General features: G+C 41.2%; 1 protein-coding gene and 1 pseudogene across 1 annotated transcript in view; one reads left to right on the forward strand and one right to left on the reverse strand.

Moving 5' to 3' along the window:
* The window catches only part of TXNDC12 (thioredoxin domain containing 12), a 32,320-nt gene that overhangs the window by 14,270 nt on the left and 1,909 nt on the right, over positions 1 to 16,141 (reverse strand). The window lies entirely within an intron of this gene.
* LOC138441130 (large ribosomal subunit protein eL31-like) lies at positions 847 to 1,226 on the forward strand (annotated as a pseudogene).

Consider the following 16,141-nt stretch of genomic DNA (forward strand, 5'->3'; position numbering starts at 1 on the left):
GTCCTAAAAATTCCCACCAAATAAAACATAACTCTAAAAAAAAAAAACAAAACTAATTTTCATTTCCTTAAGCACAATATGCACCCTCTCTCCCCTTCAGCCTTCATAATCACTGCTTCCTTTGCCTTTCCTCCCACTGTCATCTTCAATTCATTCTTCAGGTATGAAACTAGCAGGCATTTCTTCTGGTAAATCTTCTCTGACTTCCCAAGTGCACTATTCTTATCCCATCACAGCACTTCCCAGGCTGAACTGTAAATGTTTATGTGTGTCTGTCTCCTTCACTCTAAAGGAAATTCCCTATGGGCTGAGACCATATCTGTCTTATTCCCTCCCGTTTCCCTAGCATTACACAGGGCTTCCCTGGTAACTCAGACAGTAAAGAATCTGCCTGCAATGCAGGAGACCTGGATTGGATCCCTGTGTGGGAAAGATTCCCTAGAGTAGGAAAGGGCAACCCATTCCAGTATTCTTGCCAGTAGAATCTCATGGACAGAGGAGCCTGGCAAACTACAGTCCATGAGGTCACAAAGAGTTGGACATAACCAAGCCACTAACATTTTCATTTTTCATGGCTATAGTAACTGCTCCACAAAATATTTACTGAGCAAATGAATATTAGTTAGGCCATCTCACATAAATAACTTAATTTTGCATCTTGAAAATAGTGACCGTAACAACATTAGCTGTTATTTACTGACCAATTTACACATGTCCTGCACATCACACATGTTATCTTATTTAAATTTATTCTTAACAATAACCCTTTCACTGAACCTCTCTATATTTCCATTAAAATAGGCATAATAATAGCTGTATCTTGCCTTTCCAACCCTGGCCGGCAGGATGGCTCCTGCACAGGATGGTGAGAAGGGCTGGGCCACTATCAATGGAGGTGGTAACTAGAGAATACACTATGAGCATTCACAAGCATCCATGGAGTGGGTTTCAGGAAGCATGCCCCTCAGGCACTCAAAAGAAATCCAGAAATTTGCCATGAAGGAGATGGGAACTCCAAGTACTCATTGGCACTAGGCTCAGCAAAGCCGTCTGGGCCAAAAGAATAAGTAAATGTCCCATACTGTACCTATGTGCCTACCTGCACATTATTGTCCAGGAAATGTAATGAAGATGAAGGTTCACCAAACAAGCTCTGTATGCTGTTTACCTGTGTACCTGTCACCACTTTCAAAGATCTACATGCAGTTAATGTGGATGAGAACTAACTGCTAATGGTTCAATAAAGTTATAGAACCTCAAAAACAAAACAAAAAACCAATAGAAAACCTGTATCTCATAAGATTGTTATTGAACATTAAATTACATATATATATTATATATATATCTTAAGACAGTGCTTAGCAGATTGAAAATGATCAGTAAACAGCACCTTTTGTCATTCTTTACAGTTGAGGCTTTTGAGACTCAGAATACACAGCCTATACCAGGTCACATAGCTGATAAATGGCCAAGCGGGGGTTTTAAGTTCAATTTTATGACTTTTGGTTACTACACATACTGTCCTTGAGGCCTTTCTTTCCCAGAAATTTCCATCAGCTTAGCACAGGGAAATAAAGAGCTCATCCAGATTAGCAGTGAGAGGCAGTATCCAAACTAACCATCACTTTTCATTCCAAACAGCATGGGCTACTGCCCAAGGGAAAATGTGTCACTTGCCTACAGCCCAAAGTCTAATCCTGGAGAGAGAACAAACAAGTGACAGTGAAACTGGGAAGATGCCCAGGAGAACTGGAAGGTGCCTTACTATGACCATCATCATTCTACTTGTCAAAACCTAAACTCAGGCAACAGAACCCTGCTTTGGAGAGATGCCTGACTAGACAGTCTGGAGGGATATCCACCTACAAAACAATGAAATCCTACATAAAACAGACTTTCCAAAAGGCACCCACTGGGCTCAAAGTAATAGACACAAACACAAAGTAACCTTAAATCAGACAAGGAAAAATGAGCAACAAGCAAAAGGCAAGGCTAACCTGAAAGCAAATGTCCATCATCATGTGGTAAGATGAAAGAGATGAATCTGAGACTCCATTTTAACCCAGCTGTCAAAAGCAACTAGAGTGATTCCAGGGCAGTAATTAGTAGCCCCTGTTTTCCAGATGAATCAAATGCCAAACTTTCCTAGAGGAAAGCATTACTAATGTTAGGCCTCCAGGATAACCTATATAAATAACCATTATGAGCTTACAATCATAGATCACAAAACCTGTAAGGAAAGAAGTCACCACAAGTAAGAGCAGAACCAACAAATAGATAAGAGGACTTCAGATATTAGAATGATTAGGCATAGGATACAAAAATTACTATTATATAAGCACTGAAAGAAGTAACATATGGCATGACAAAAACATGCATATAACAAAACACAAAATAGGCAAAACTGTAAAGGCACCAAATAGAATTTTTTAAACTAACGTGATTTTTGAAATACAAAATCAATGAATATTCAGTGATACACAGAAGTGAGTTATTAAGCCATAAAAAGACATAAAAGAGCCTAAACTGCATACTGGTAAGTGAAAGATGCCAATCTAAAAAGGCTACATAACGTAGGATTCCAATTATATATGACTGGTGTTCTGGAAAAGACAAAACTATGGAGACAGTAAAAGACCACGCTAATGCAGGGGAAACTGGGGTAGGGAAAGGTGTCGTGGTAAGGGTTCACATGGGAACTCTGCATTTTCTGCTCAATTTTTCTATAGGTCTTAAACTGTTCAAAAATAAACTCTACTTATTAAAAAACAATTCAATGGATAGGTTAAAATAGCAAATTAGAGACAGGTGGAAATGTGAATCAGATGTTATCCAGAATATAGCACATTGATAAGAAGACAGAAAATGTAAAGGAAATAGACAGTAAATTAAGAAAAGATTGGTATATATAAAATTGGAGTCTCTGAATGTAAAGTTGAAGGAAAAAAACTAATCTGAAGAGATAATATACTGGGGTGGGAACTGGATGACTGAAAAAACAAGAGTGGAAGGAAGAATATACCTCTTAAAAGTATTAAACCATGCTAATGTATCATATCCACTTAAAAACACATTTGCATTTTTTAGAATGAAAAAAAGATGAATGACAGCATTTTCAAGAACCAAGATAAAACAAGAATCTGCAGATAGTAAGAAGCACAATGTATAGCTGACAAATTACAAAAACAAATCACACACATATAAATTGTAGTGAAACTGCAGAACAACCAAATACTAAGATCTTAAAAGCATTTCAAAGAGAAATGACATATTTCCATTCAAAGACTGACAATTAGACTGACAGTAACAAATTGGAAATCAGATGGCAAAACATCACCTTCGACATGCTGAAAGAAAATATCTCTAAATTTAGAATTATGTACCTGGAAAAACTATCTTTCAAGAACAAGGCCAAAATAGACATTTTCAGATAAACTGAGGTATTTTTCTACCATCAGGTAGTCACCACTCATTATTTCAATAAGTATTTATTAAGCAGTATTATGTCGTGGTTAAGAGTCTGCACTATGGACCTAGACTCCCTGGCTTTGATTCCTGTAGTTCTGTAGCTAACTAGCTGTGTGACTTTGGGCAAGTTACTTAAACTCAATTTCTTTGGCTGTAAACGAGAGTAACAACAGCACCTACCTTGTTGGGTTGCTTTGAGGATTAAATAAATCATTATGTTAAAGATCTTAAAACACACCAAAGACGTTGAATTGCCAAAACAATCTTGAGAAAAAGGAACAAAGCTGGAGGCATCCTGTTCTCTGACTTCAGACCATACTACAAAGCTACAGTCATGAAAACAGCACAGTAATGGCACAAAAACAGATACACAGATCAATGGAACAGAATAGAAAGCCCAGAAATAAACCCACATTCTTATGGTCAATTGGTCTATGACAAAGGAGGCAAAGGATACAAAAAAGAAATGACAGTTTCTTCAATAAGTAGTACGAGGAAAACTGGACAGTTACATGTAAAAGAATGAAATTACAACAATTTCTCATACTACATACAAAAATAAATTCAAAGGGGATTAAAGACTTAAATAATAGACCTGAAACCAGAAAACTCCTAGAAGAAAGCATAGGCAGAACACCTTTGACACAAATCACAGCAATATTGTTTTGTATTTGCCTCCTAAGGTGAAAGGAACAAAAGTAAAAAGAAACAAATGGTACCTAATTAAACTTAAATGCTTTTGCATAGCAAAGGAAACCATAGACAAAACAAAAAGACATCCTACTGAAAGGGGAAAAAAATGTTTGCAAATGCTATGACCAATAAGAGGGTTAACAACCAAAAATATAAATAGCTCATAAAGTTCAATATCAAAAAACCAAACAACCCAATTAAAAAGTGGACACAGATATTTTTGCTAAGAAAACACAATAGAAATTATCAACTGGCATATGAAAAAATACTCAAAATCAAGAGAATGCAAATCAGGGCCACAATGAGCTATCACCCCATACCTTTCAAAATCGCTATCTTGAAAAAGACAAGAAATAATAAATTTTTCTGGCCTCCAAAATCACTGCAGAGGGTGGTTGCAGCCATGAAATTAAAAGATGCTTACTCATTGGAAGCAAAGTTATGACTAACCTAGACAGTATATTAAAAAGCAGAGACATTACTATGCCAACAAAGGTCCGTCTAGTCAAGGCTATGGTTTTTCCAGTAGTCATGTATGGATGTGAAAGTTGGACTATCAAGAAAGCTGAGCACAGAAGGATGCTTTTGAACTGTGATGTTGGAGAAGACTCTTGAGAGTCCCCTGGACTGCAAGGAGATCCAACCAGTCCATCCTAAAGGAGAGCAGTCCTGGGTGTTCATTGGAAGGACTGATGTTGAGGCTGAAACTCCAATACTCTGGGCACCTGATGCGAAGAGCTACCTCATTTGAAAAGACCCTGATGCTGGGAAAGATTGACGGCAGGAGGAGAAGGGGACGACAGAGGATGAAATGGTTGGATGGCAGTACCAACTCAATGGACATGGGTTTCGGTGGACTCCAGGAATTGGTGATGGACAGTTGGTGATGGCCTGGTGAGCTGTGGTTCATGGGGTTGCAAAGAGTCACACACGACTGAGCGACTGAACTGAACTGAACAGATATTAGAGAATAGGTGAGTGAGTGTTGCTCAGTCGTGTCCGACTCTTTGCAACCCCATGAACTGTATAGCCCACCAGGCTCCTCCATCTATGGGATTTTCCAGGCAAGAATACTGGAGTGGGTTGCCATTTCCTTCTCCAGGAGATCTTCCTGACCCAGGGATTGAACCCAGGTCTCCCGCATTGTAGGCAGACGCTTTACCGTCTGAGCCACCAGGGAAGTCCTAAAGAATAGGTGGAGAAAAGGAAACCCTTGCACAGTTAGTGGGGATATAAATTGGTGTAGCCACCGTGGAAAACAGCTTGGAGGTCCCTTAAAAAACTAAAACTAGAACTGCTATGTGATTCAGCAATTTCACTCCAGAGTATACATCTGGAAAAAACTGAAAACTAATTTGAAAAGATACACATACCCCAATGTTCACAGCAGCTTCCTAAGTAGAGTTAGTGGTAAAGTGCTACACCTGCAATGTAGGAGACATAAGAAACACAGGTTTGTTCCCTGGGTCAGGAAGATTCTGTGGAGGAGGAAGTGGCAACCCACTCCAGTATTCTTGCCTGGGAAATCCCATGGACAGAGGAGCCTGGTGGGCTACAGTACATGGGGTCACAAAGAGTCGGACACGACTGAAGCGACTTAGCATGCACTCTGCTTTATTGACTATGCCAAAGCCTTTGACTGTGTGGATCACAATAAACTGGAAAATTCTGAAAGAGATGAGAATACCAGACCACCTGACCTGCCTCTTGAGAAATCTGTATGCAGGCCAGGAAGCAACAGTTAGAACTAGACATGGAACAACAGACTGGTTCCAAATAGGAAAAGGAGTACGTCAAGGCTGTATATTATCACCCTGCTTATTTAACTTCTATGCAGAGTACATCATGAGAAATGCTGGACTGGAAGAAACACAAGCTGGAATCAAGACTGCCAGGAGAAATATCAATAACCTCAGATATGCAGATGACACCACCCTTATGGCAGAAAGTGAAGAGGAACTAAAAAGCCTCTTGATGAAAGTGAAAGAGGAGAATGAAAAAGTTGGCTTAAAGCTCAACATTCAGAAAACGAAGATCATGGCATCCGGTCCCATCACTTCATGGGAAATAGATGGGGAAACAGTGGAAACAGTGTCAGACTTTATTTTTCTCGGCTCCAGAATCACTGCAGATGGTGACTGCAGCCATGAAATTAAAAGATGCTTACTCCTTGGAAGAAAAGTTATGACCAACCGGGATAGCATATTTAAAAGCAGAGACATTACTTTGTCAACAAAGGTCCGTCTAGGCAAGGCTATGGTTTTTCCTGTGGTCACGTATAGATGTGAGAGTTGGACTGTGAAGAAGGCTGAGCGCTGAAGAATTGATGCTTTTGAACTGTGGTGTTGGAGAAGACTCCTGAGAGTCCCTTGGACTGCAAGGAGATCCAACCAGTCCATTCTGAAGGAGATCAGCCCTGGGATTTCTTTGGAGGGAATGACGCTAAAGCTGAAACTCCAGTACTTTGGCCACCTCATGCGAAGAGTTGACTCATTGGAAAAGACTCTGATGCTGGGAGGGATTGGGGGCAGGAGGAGAAGGGGACGACAGAGGATGAGACGGCTGGATGGCATCACCAACTCAATGGACGTGAGTCTGAGTAAACTCTGGGAGTTGGTGATGGACAGGGAGGCCTGGCGTGCTGCAATTCATGGTGTCGCAAAGAGTCGGACACAACTGAGAGACTGAACTGAACTGAACAGTGTTGACAGCAGCATTACTTACAATAGCTAAGATATGAAAATAACCTAAGTATCTATCAACAGATAAATGGATAAAGATGGGTATACAGAGGGAAATCTGCTGGAGGTCCAGTGGTTAGGACTTGCGACTTTCACATGTGGTGGCCCACGTTCAATCCCTGGTCAGGGAACTAAGATTCACAAGCCACATATGGTGGCCAAAAAACCCAAAATGGTGTGTATATTCATATATACAATGAAATACTCCTCAGTCATAAGAAAGTATGAAATTTTGCTATATGCACCAATATGGACAGACCTGAAGGATATCAAGCTAAGTGAAATAAGTCAAAGACAAATATTATGTTTTCATTCATACATGGAATACAAAAACTAAAAGAAATGACTGAATATAACAACAACAACAAAGAATTTAGAACAGTGTCTGGGACTGAAGACTTATGTATTTTCCATTAACATACCAAGCAATATTTTAAGTACTTCACCCATATAGATCCTCATAACAACCCTAGAGATAGGTACTCACTAACCCCGTTTTATAGATGAGAAAACTGAGGCAAAAAGTTTACATAACTTTCCCCAGTTCACACAGCTAATGAGTATCAGATTTGGAATCTGAACCTTTGCACTTAGGGTCCAGACTCCTTGCTCGAAAGCACTAAATGCTGTCCTTCAAAGTAGAAGGAGGTAAGGACAATGAGGCAAGGGAAGGAGCAGGCAATACAGGACCTCATAGGCTTCTATAGAGACTCTGGCTTCTAGAAACTTTTAGAGGGTTTTGAGCAAAGTAGTAACATGACGTGATTTGTAATTTAACAAGACTGCTCTGTTTTCTGTGCTGAAAACAGATTATAGTGGGTGTTACCATAGTGGGTGTTGAACTGTGTGTCTCAAATCCCCAGTGCCTCAGACTGTGACCTAATATGGAAACAGGGTCTTTACAGAGGTAATCCAGTTAAAATGAGGTCATCAGGGTGGGGCCTCATCCAATATGACTGCTATCTTTATTAAAAGAAGGGAAAGGGGACAGACACATACACAGGGAGAAGAACACAGCCATCTCTAACAGGCCTAGTACAGATCGTTCCCTCAGCCTTCAGGAGGAACCAACACTGCCAGAAGCTTGATTTTAAACTCCTATTCTCTAGAAATATGAGACAACAAATTTCTGTTGTTTAAGTCACCCAGCTTGTGTTACTTTGTTATCGCAACCCTAGTAAACTAATATAGAAAAGGCAAAAGCAAAAGAGACTAGGAAAGTGGTTACTGCAATAATTCAGACATGTGATAACAGTGGTTTGGACTAGCTGTGATGGTAGGGGAAGCACATGCCATCAGATTCTGAACATATTTTGAAGGTAAAATCGAAAGGATTTTGTCCTGGATAGAGGGTAAGAGAAGTTAATGACGACTCTAAGGTTTTTTGGCCTGAGCAACTAGACTGGAGTTGTCATTAATAGAGATGGGGCAGACAGTAGGTGGAGTGAGTTTTGGAAAGAAACATTAAAGTGCCTGGATATGGATACACTCATTTTGAGATGCTTACTTCCCTGGTGGCTCAGATGGTAAAGAGTCTGTCTACAATGCTGGAGACCTGGGTTCGAGCCCTGGGTTGGGAAGATCCCCTGGAGAAGGAAATGGCAATCCACTCCAGTACTGCTGCTGCTGCTGCTGCTGCTGCTAAGTTGCTTCGGTCGTGTTCGACTCTATGCGACCCCATAGACAGCAGCCCACCAGGCTCGCCTGTCCCTGGGATTCTCCAGGCAAGAACACTGGAGTGGGTTGCCATCTCCTTCTCCAATGCATGAAAGTGAACAGTGAAAGTGAAGTTGCTCAGTTGTGTCTGACTCTTAGCAACCCCATGGACTGCAGCCCACCAGGCTCCTCTGTCCATGGGATTTTCCAGGCAAGAGTACTGGATTGGGGTGCCATTGCCTTCTCCGACTCCAGTACTACTGCCTGGAACATCCCATGGACAGAGGAGCCTGGTGGGCTACAGTATATGGGTTCGCAAAGAGTCTGACAGGACTGAATGACTTTACTTTCACTTCACTAGACATCAAAACAGAGATGCTGAATAAGCAACTAAATATCTGAGGCTGGAATTCAAGCGACAGTTATCAGCATGCAGATGTTATTTAAAGCTTAAGAGTGAACAGGATCACCAAGGGAGTGAGTGTAGATAAAGAGGGAGTTCAGGAACCCAGAAGCACTACTAGATAAGGGAGATAAAGAAGCAACCAAAGACCAGCTGGTGACAAAGAACAGGCACCAGCAGCACATGGAATTCCAGAAGTGTTTCCAGGATGTTTCAAGAAGGAAGGATGATCCACTGACTCCAGTACTCCTATTAAATCAGAAACTTCGGGATTTAGCAAGTGGAGAACAATACTAAAGCTGAAACTCCAGTACTTTGGACACCTCATGTGAAGAGTTGACTCATTGGAAAAGACCTTGATGCTGGGAGGGATTGGGGGCAGGAGAAGGGAACGACAGAGGATGAGATGGCTGGATGGTATCACTGACTCGATGGACGTGAGTCTGAGTGAACTCCGGGAGTTGGTGATGGACAGGGAGGCCTGGCGTGCTGCGATTCGTGGGGTCGCAAAGAGTCAGACACGACTGAGCAACTGAACTGAACTGAACTGAACTGAACAATGCAGACCTTGACAAGCCCAGTTTCAGTAGGAGTGAGAACGAAAAGATGATTAGAGCAAGATCAAGACAGCCCAGGGGAAGAATTAGGGAATAAGCACACACAACTCTCAAAGAATTTTGCAGTGCAGGGGCAATTGCTAGAGGGTGCTGTGAGTCCATGAAGGGTTTGTATTCAATATGGAGGAAAGGATAGGATGTTGAAAGCTGATAGAAATGCTATAATAAAGGCAGGAAAATTGAGGATACAGGACTAAAAGGGAGAGTCAAAAATATCGAGTAGATGAAAGGAGATGGGATTTCCTACTCAAGTGAAGGGACTAGCCTTTGCTAGGAGCACTGACAGTTTATCTAGTAAAGACAGAAAAGGAAGAACATATGGACACTGGTACTAGAAGGTGGGTAAAATCAGTAAAGTCAAGGTGACAATTTTTGACAGATCTCTTCCAAGTCCTTCAACCTTCTGTTAAATACGAAGCATGGTGACTGGCAAGGACTGTGGAGAAAGTACTACTTTTGAAGAGACAAAGGTAAATATGAGATAGTCCTCTAGGAGAGAACCAGAGAAACTAAAAGGATACTAAAGGGCAAGTTTCAGGAAAGAAGTGATTCCAGAATAAAGCCTAACTACAAGGAACAGTGAGCAAATTAACTGGTAAACATGTGGATATATCCAAATACATTTGTATAAAAATTTTAATGCTTATAGTTAAAAAAAAAGAGAGAACTAAAGTATTGGACAACATAGCTTATAAAGAAAGAGGAAGTGATTGAAATAAGAATGCTCTAAGGCCCACTAACTATTGGGGGGGGTTAAGATATTAATGTTAGATTTTGTTGTTAAATATGTGAGTAAAATTCCAGAAGTAACCACTAAAAGAAAAGAAGGGTACCAACTTCCAAATTAAATAAAGGCAATAAAGCAATACAAGAATCAGCAAATATTCAACCCCCAAAGAAAGCGAGAAAAGAATAGAAAAAAACAGTAGCGATAGAAAATTGGATGAGAGAAATAAGACCAGCTCTGTCAATAATCACTACAAATATAAGTGAACAAAACTTGCCAGGTAAAGGTAAAGAAAGAAACTGTCAGATTTTGGTTTAAAAAAAAAATCCTCTATGATGTCTACAAAAGCACCTAAAACAGAAGGACTTGTAAAAGTCAAAAGTAAAATGACTGAAAACTACATCCCAGACAGACCTCAGGCAAAACAAAATCAGGCAAGCTAGATTACTATCAAGCAGAATAAAATTTCTCCATAAACATGGACTACTCAGAAGCTAGCTGACAAAGCCTACAGTCATAGGTTATAGCTAAGAGACCCTAGGGCAGTGGGGCTTCCCTGGAGGCTCAGATAGTGAAGAATCTGCCTGCCATGCAGGAGACCCGAGTTCAGTCCCTGGGTCTGGAAGGCCCCTGGAGAAGGAAATGGCACCCACTTCAGTATTCCTGCCTGGAGAATTCCATGGACAGAGGAGCCTGGCATGCTGCAGTCTATGGGCTTGCAAGAGTGGGACACAATTTAGTGATTAAACCCAGGGCAGTGCTGTTTAACTGATCTTTCTCCAATGACGGAAATTTCTCTATCTGCACTGTTCAATATGGTAGCTACAAACTGCTGAGTACCTGAAACACGGCTAATGCAACACAGAAGCTGGATTTTTAAAGTTTAATTTTAATTAATTTAAAATTTGAGTGGTAAGGGCCTATCACTACTTCATTGGACAGCACAAAGTTGCAGATCAGTCCAATCCTCTCACATTACAAAGGCCTGGAAAAGGGAAGAGGCTACCAGAAACCACAAAGGAAGCCACAACCAAAATTTAGTCTGATTCCCAATTAAAATGCTATCCCAGAGCCCAACACTTCCCTGGCTGCCTTAGTGCACTGTTTCCAAGAGTAATTCTAGAGGTGTAATTTGAAACAGTTCACTATGTGTAAAAAATTTCTTTGAAAATTCATATTAAAAGGTAAATTGGAATTTTTCATAAGTAATAATCACCACCATGATGTTTTGAGTGCTTACTCTATGGAATAATGATGACAATGTGTTGTGTGTTAGCTGCTCAGTTGATTCCAACTCTTTGTGGCCCCATGGACTGTAGCCTGCCAGGCTCCTCTGTCCATGGAATTCTCAGGCAAGAATTCTGGAGTGGGTAGGCATTCCCTTTTCCAGGGGATCTTCCCGACGAAGGAATTGAGCCCAGGTCTCCCGCATTGCAGGTCAATTCCTTACCTTCTGAGCTAATAGGGAAGCCCTGATTATGATAATATAATAATATTAGTAATGACTAACACTTATATGGCATTTACTATATGCTGGCATTGTTTTTCACGCTTTTACATGTATTAAATTATTTAATCCTTACACTTATGAGGTAGAAATGTAACTGTCTTCATTTTACAGACAAGGAAGGTAAAGTTAAATAGCTTGCTAGTAAATGCCAAAGCTGGGATTAGAACCTACATGGTGGAGTTCCAGAGTCTGTAGTTTACTCACCATACCTCACTAACTCTCCTGCAAAGATAAACATGAATAAATGAATAAATTAATGGCTTTCCCAAAGCAGAAGGAAAATACAGACTTCAGGTCTGGAAAACCTGGGTCCTTATGTTTCCCTTCAAAAATAACTTGAAAACTTGAAAAGGCACAGTGCTTACCTTGTTGCTACCTACTCCCTACACCACCCACACTCATACCATGCCAATATGGAACATCTGAAGACAGTCCAACTTCCTCAAGTATCACCTGCACAGCCACTTTATTTATGCCAGTTATCTGCAGAGTGAGCTGAAAGTTCCCACATTAGCAGCTCCTTCCCTAACACATTAATTTAAAAGGTGGGGGAGGAAAGAAAGTGACTGTTTCCAAACACAGGATTTACATCAGAATTCCCAAGCCCTTCAGGCTAAAAACTGTTTTCCTGAGGGTAAGGTAAGGACATCAGAAAAGTATTACCCACCCTCTCCCAGCTGACAGAACAAAAGGTTAAGTGTCGGAACTGGCAGCCAAGCCTCTGAAACAGGGAACACTGTACCTGAGAGGTAGAATAACACCACGGCTAAATAAAGTCTGTATGCATCAAACAAGTCCTAATTCAGCCACTTGCTGTTTTCATGTATGTGAAATATGACTAACAAAAATATCTGTCTCTTAGGCTTGTTGTGAATGTGAATAGGATACAGTATGGAAGGTAAACACCCCATATGTGTCAATGCCAAATGGTTATTTCAGAGACTTGACAAAGTCATCCATTTCTGTTTCAGGCAAGAGAGTGCATGAACGGCCCCCATTGATAACTTTCCCTTTTCTCCTTCAAAGGAGTCTCTACACTCAGAGCAGGAGAGGTGTACTGTTGAGGACAAAAGCTATAGAATCTCCATCTCAGCTGGTCCACTTACTAGCTATGTGACCCCTGCATCCCATTTTAGGTTCTTCATCTGTGTAATGGGGATGATGATTACATCCCTTATCTACCTCAGTGGGTTATCATGAGGATTTAACCAGTCAATACATGAAAAATACACAGAACGGTTCCTGGAATATAGCAAAATGTACAGTAAATGTTAATCACTACACTTCTTCCCACAGGTGGTACATTCCAAATGTTGAGCACACAGAGAAGAAGATTATTTTAGAACTCTAAGATATTAGAGCTGGAAGGACTCTTAGGAATCATTTCTACTCCAACTTTCTCATTTAATAAATGATCCCCAGGGAAGCCAAGAGCTGGCTGACCAGGATTAAAACTCAGGCCTCCTGATTTCTATCCAGTGTTCACACCACATCACTGTACTTCCTCTCTGCAAACTATTGGCCATCATCTGGAAAGAGTCAAATCTACTTAAACTTCTGGGAAGAAATCTTACTTATCACTGCTCTGGGCAGGACTTTTCTGGGAGGTGGGGTGGGTGAACTATAATCTGTTTTCCAAGAATACCCAGGAGATACCAAAAAAAAAAAAAAGTTTGATATCTTATTAATTTCTTTCGGGAACAAGTCAATATATTTCCTTGGGTAAATATAGTAAAAAGCATTAAATAAATACTTTCTAAGTTTGTAACACAATACTAAGTGCCTTTTGTTTGTTCATTTAATCCTCACAGCCCCTTCCCCACCAAGTTGCCCTTCTATGTGCTCCTACAGTTACCTGCCATTCCCCTGCTGACAGTACATATCACAGTGCCATGTAATTGCCTGCTTATTTGTGCTGATAGTCTTCAGACCATGAGCTGAAAAAAGATGGGGATCCCAACGATCATGTGTACCATTCATTTCTTATTTCAACAAATATTCCTGAGCATGAATAAGACAGAAACAGTCCTAACTTACTAGGGTAGACCATACTTTCCAAAGATGATTGCAGTAATATCTCCCATTCCACAAGCTCTTTTTACAATGTGACCTCAACATTCCTCCTGTGGGGGATGGAAAGGAGGCAGTTAATGTCCCTTCCCCTTGAACAGGCCCATGGAGTACACTGGAAGTGATGCTATGTGACTTTTATGGCTAGATGACAAAAATGCCATGTATTTTCACCTTGTTCTCTTAGGGTGCTCACTCCTGGAATCCAGCTGTCATACGCTGAGGAAACTCACACTAGCCCACGAAGACAAAGCACATGGGGAAGTAACCAGCTCAGCCGAAGCCCCAGACTCGGAACCAAGGGATACACGAGGGATACACTGTGCCCTGTTTGACTTTCTGGCCCACAGAATCGTGAGCATAATAGAATGATTTCTTTCCACCACTTAATTTGGGGTGGTTTATTATGCAGCAATGGTAAATGGATCAACCACATGGAGCTTAACACCTAACAAAGAATGCTGAATATGTGACTCCAAGGTATTGCCTACACCTAACACAGTTAACTGGAATAATAACTGGGTAATTATTTGTTGCATGTGTGAGATAGCTGTTATTATGCCCCTTTGGCACATGAGGAATTGAGCTTTGAGAAGTTTTAGCAACTTGTCCTAGGTCTCTCAGAAGGCAATGGCAACCCACTCCAGTATTCTTGCCTGGCAAATCCCATGGACAGAGAAGCCTGGTAGGCTGCAGTCCATGGGGTCGCTAGGAGTTGGACACAACTGAGCGACTTCACTTTGACTTTTCACTTTCATGCACTGGAGAAGGAAATGGCAAGCCACTCCAATATTCTTACCTAGAGGATCCCAGGGACAGGGGAGCCTGGTGGACTGCCATCTATAGGGTCGCACAGAGTTGGACACAACTGAAGTGACTTAGCGACTTAGCAGCAGCTAGGTCTCTCAACTGGTTTGTGGCATAGTAAATTAAAACTCAAATCTAAACCCACTCCTAATACGACACGCTAATGTCTCCTTCAGTATTCATAATTTTACACGAATTTTACAGTAATCTGCTTTAAAATGGGACTGTCAGTACATAAAACATTTTGGCCCAACAGTTCCCTGTGGTTTCATCACTGAGATGGAAACCCACATATCACCTTCTCAGAGAAGCCTCCCCTGATCTTCCTAGCTCAAGTAATGCCAGCTCCCTCATCCTTTCTCAGTCTTCCTACTCCATCAGTTTCATTTTCTTCCCAGAACTCAGCCCTAGCTGAAATTATCTTGTCTATTAATTTGTTCATGTACCTAATTCTCTGTCTCTCTGAATTGAACACAAGCTTCATGAGAGTAGGAACTTTGTGTGTCCTGTCCACTCCTATATCCCTGGTGCCTAGGATCATGCCTGGAATATGGTAGGTAATCAAAAATTATTTACTGGATGAAGGAATGACTACATTCAGGTGCACTGAATGTCCACCCAATCTCATTACCCACCAATAAATGTGCAAATAGGGAGGATAAAACACAATTTAGAACAGCAGGGCTGTAGTAAAGACATTTCATACAGTCAGGTCAGTACAAAAACAAAACAAAAGAAAAAAGGAAGAGAAAGGAAATACACACTACCACACAACCACCTAGAAAAAGCATAAACCCTGAGTTCCAATAAAGATGTAGACAATGGGATGGATGGAGTAGGGGGGTCACACCTCTTGTTCTCCATTCATAACGACTGTCCCCTCACCCTTCAAAAAATATCAGTTTCTTCAGACATACTGACTGAACCACACCAAGGACAACGGTTGAGGACCGTCTAACATCAGACCTGCGACCCTTCATCCAGCCCTTCCTTTGGCATCAGTCACTGCTCCCTGGGATGCAGGTGCTGTTCCCTACAAGGTAAGGAGGCAGTAACCTAGCTCTTAAGGGAAGAGGTGAGGAGGGAAATCTTCAGACCCAGGGCAAAGGTCTAAATACGCAGGTCCCCAAAGGTCCTATTTCTCCCAGGAGGGAAGGTAACAGTGCCTGAGGACCTACCTGAGGACCTACCATGTTTTTCGAAATATAAAGGCCATTTCTTATCCCAACCCAAGAATTTAGGGAGGCTTCAACTAAAACTTCCCCATCTCAACATTCCCCAGACCACTACTCCTTACCCCAAACTCCAGGAGCAGTTGGAGAGGATACAAAGAAATCTAGCGTGGCCAAAGAGACAGAACGGGTAGGCAATCGTGTTAGAACAAGAAGAGGGCTGGGGCCCTCTGGGGCCCTGGGCTAGGGCCCAGGATAAGTAAAGATTAAGAAAAGA

Source organism: Ovis canadensis, chromosome 1 (assembly GCF_042477335.2).
Source record: "Ovis canadensis isolate MfBH-ARS-UI-01 breed Bighorn chromosome 1, ARS-UI_OviCan_v2, whole genome shotgun sequence".
NCBI lineage: Eukaryota > Metazoa > Chordata > Mammalia > Artiodactyla > Bovidae > Ovis > Ovis canadensis.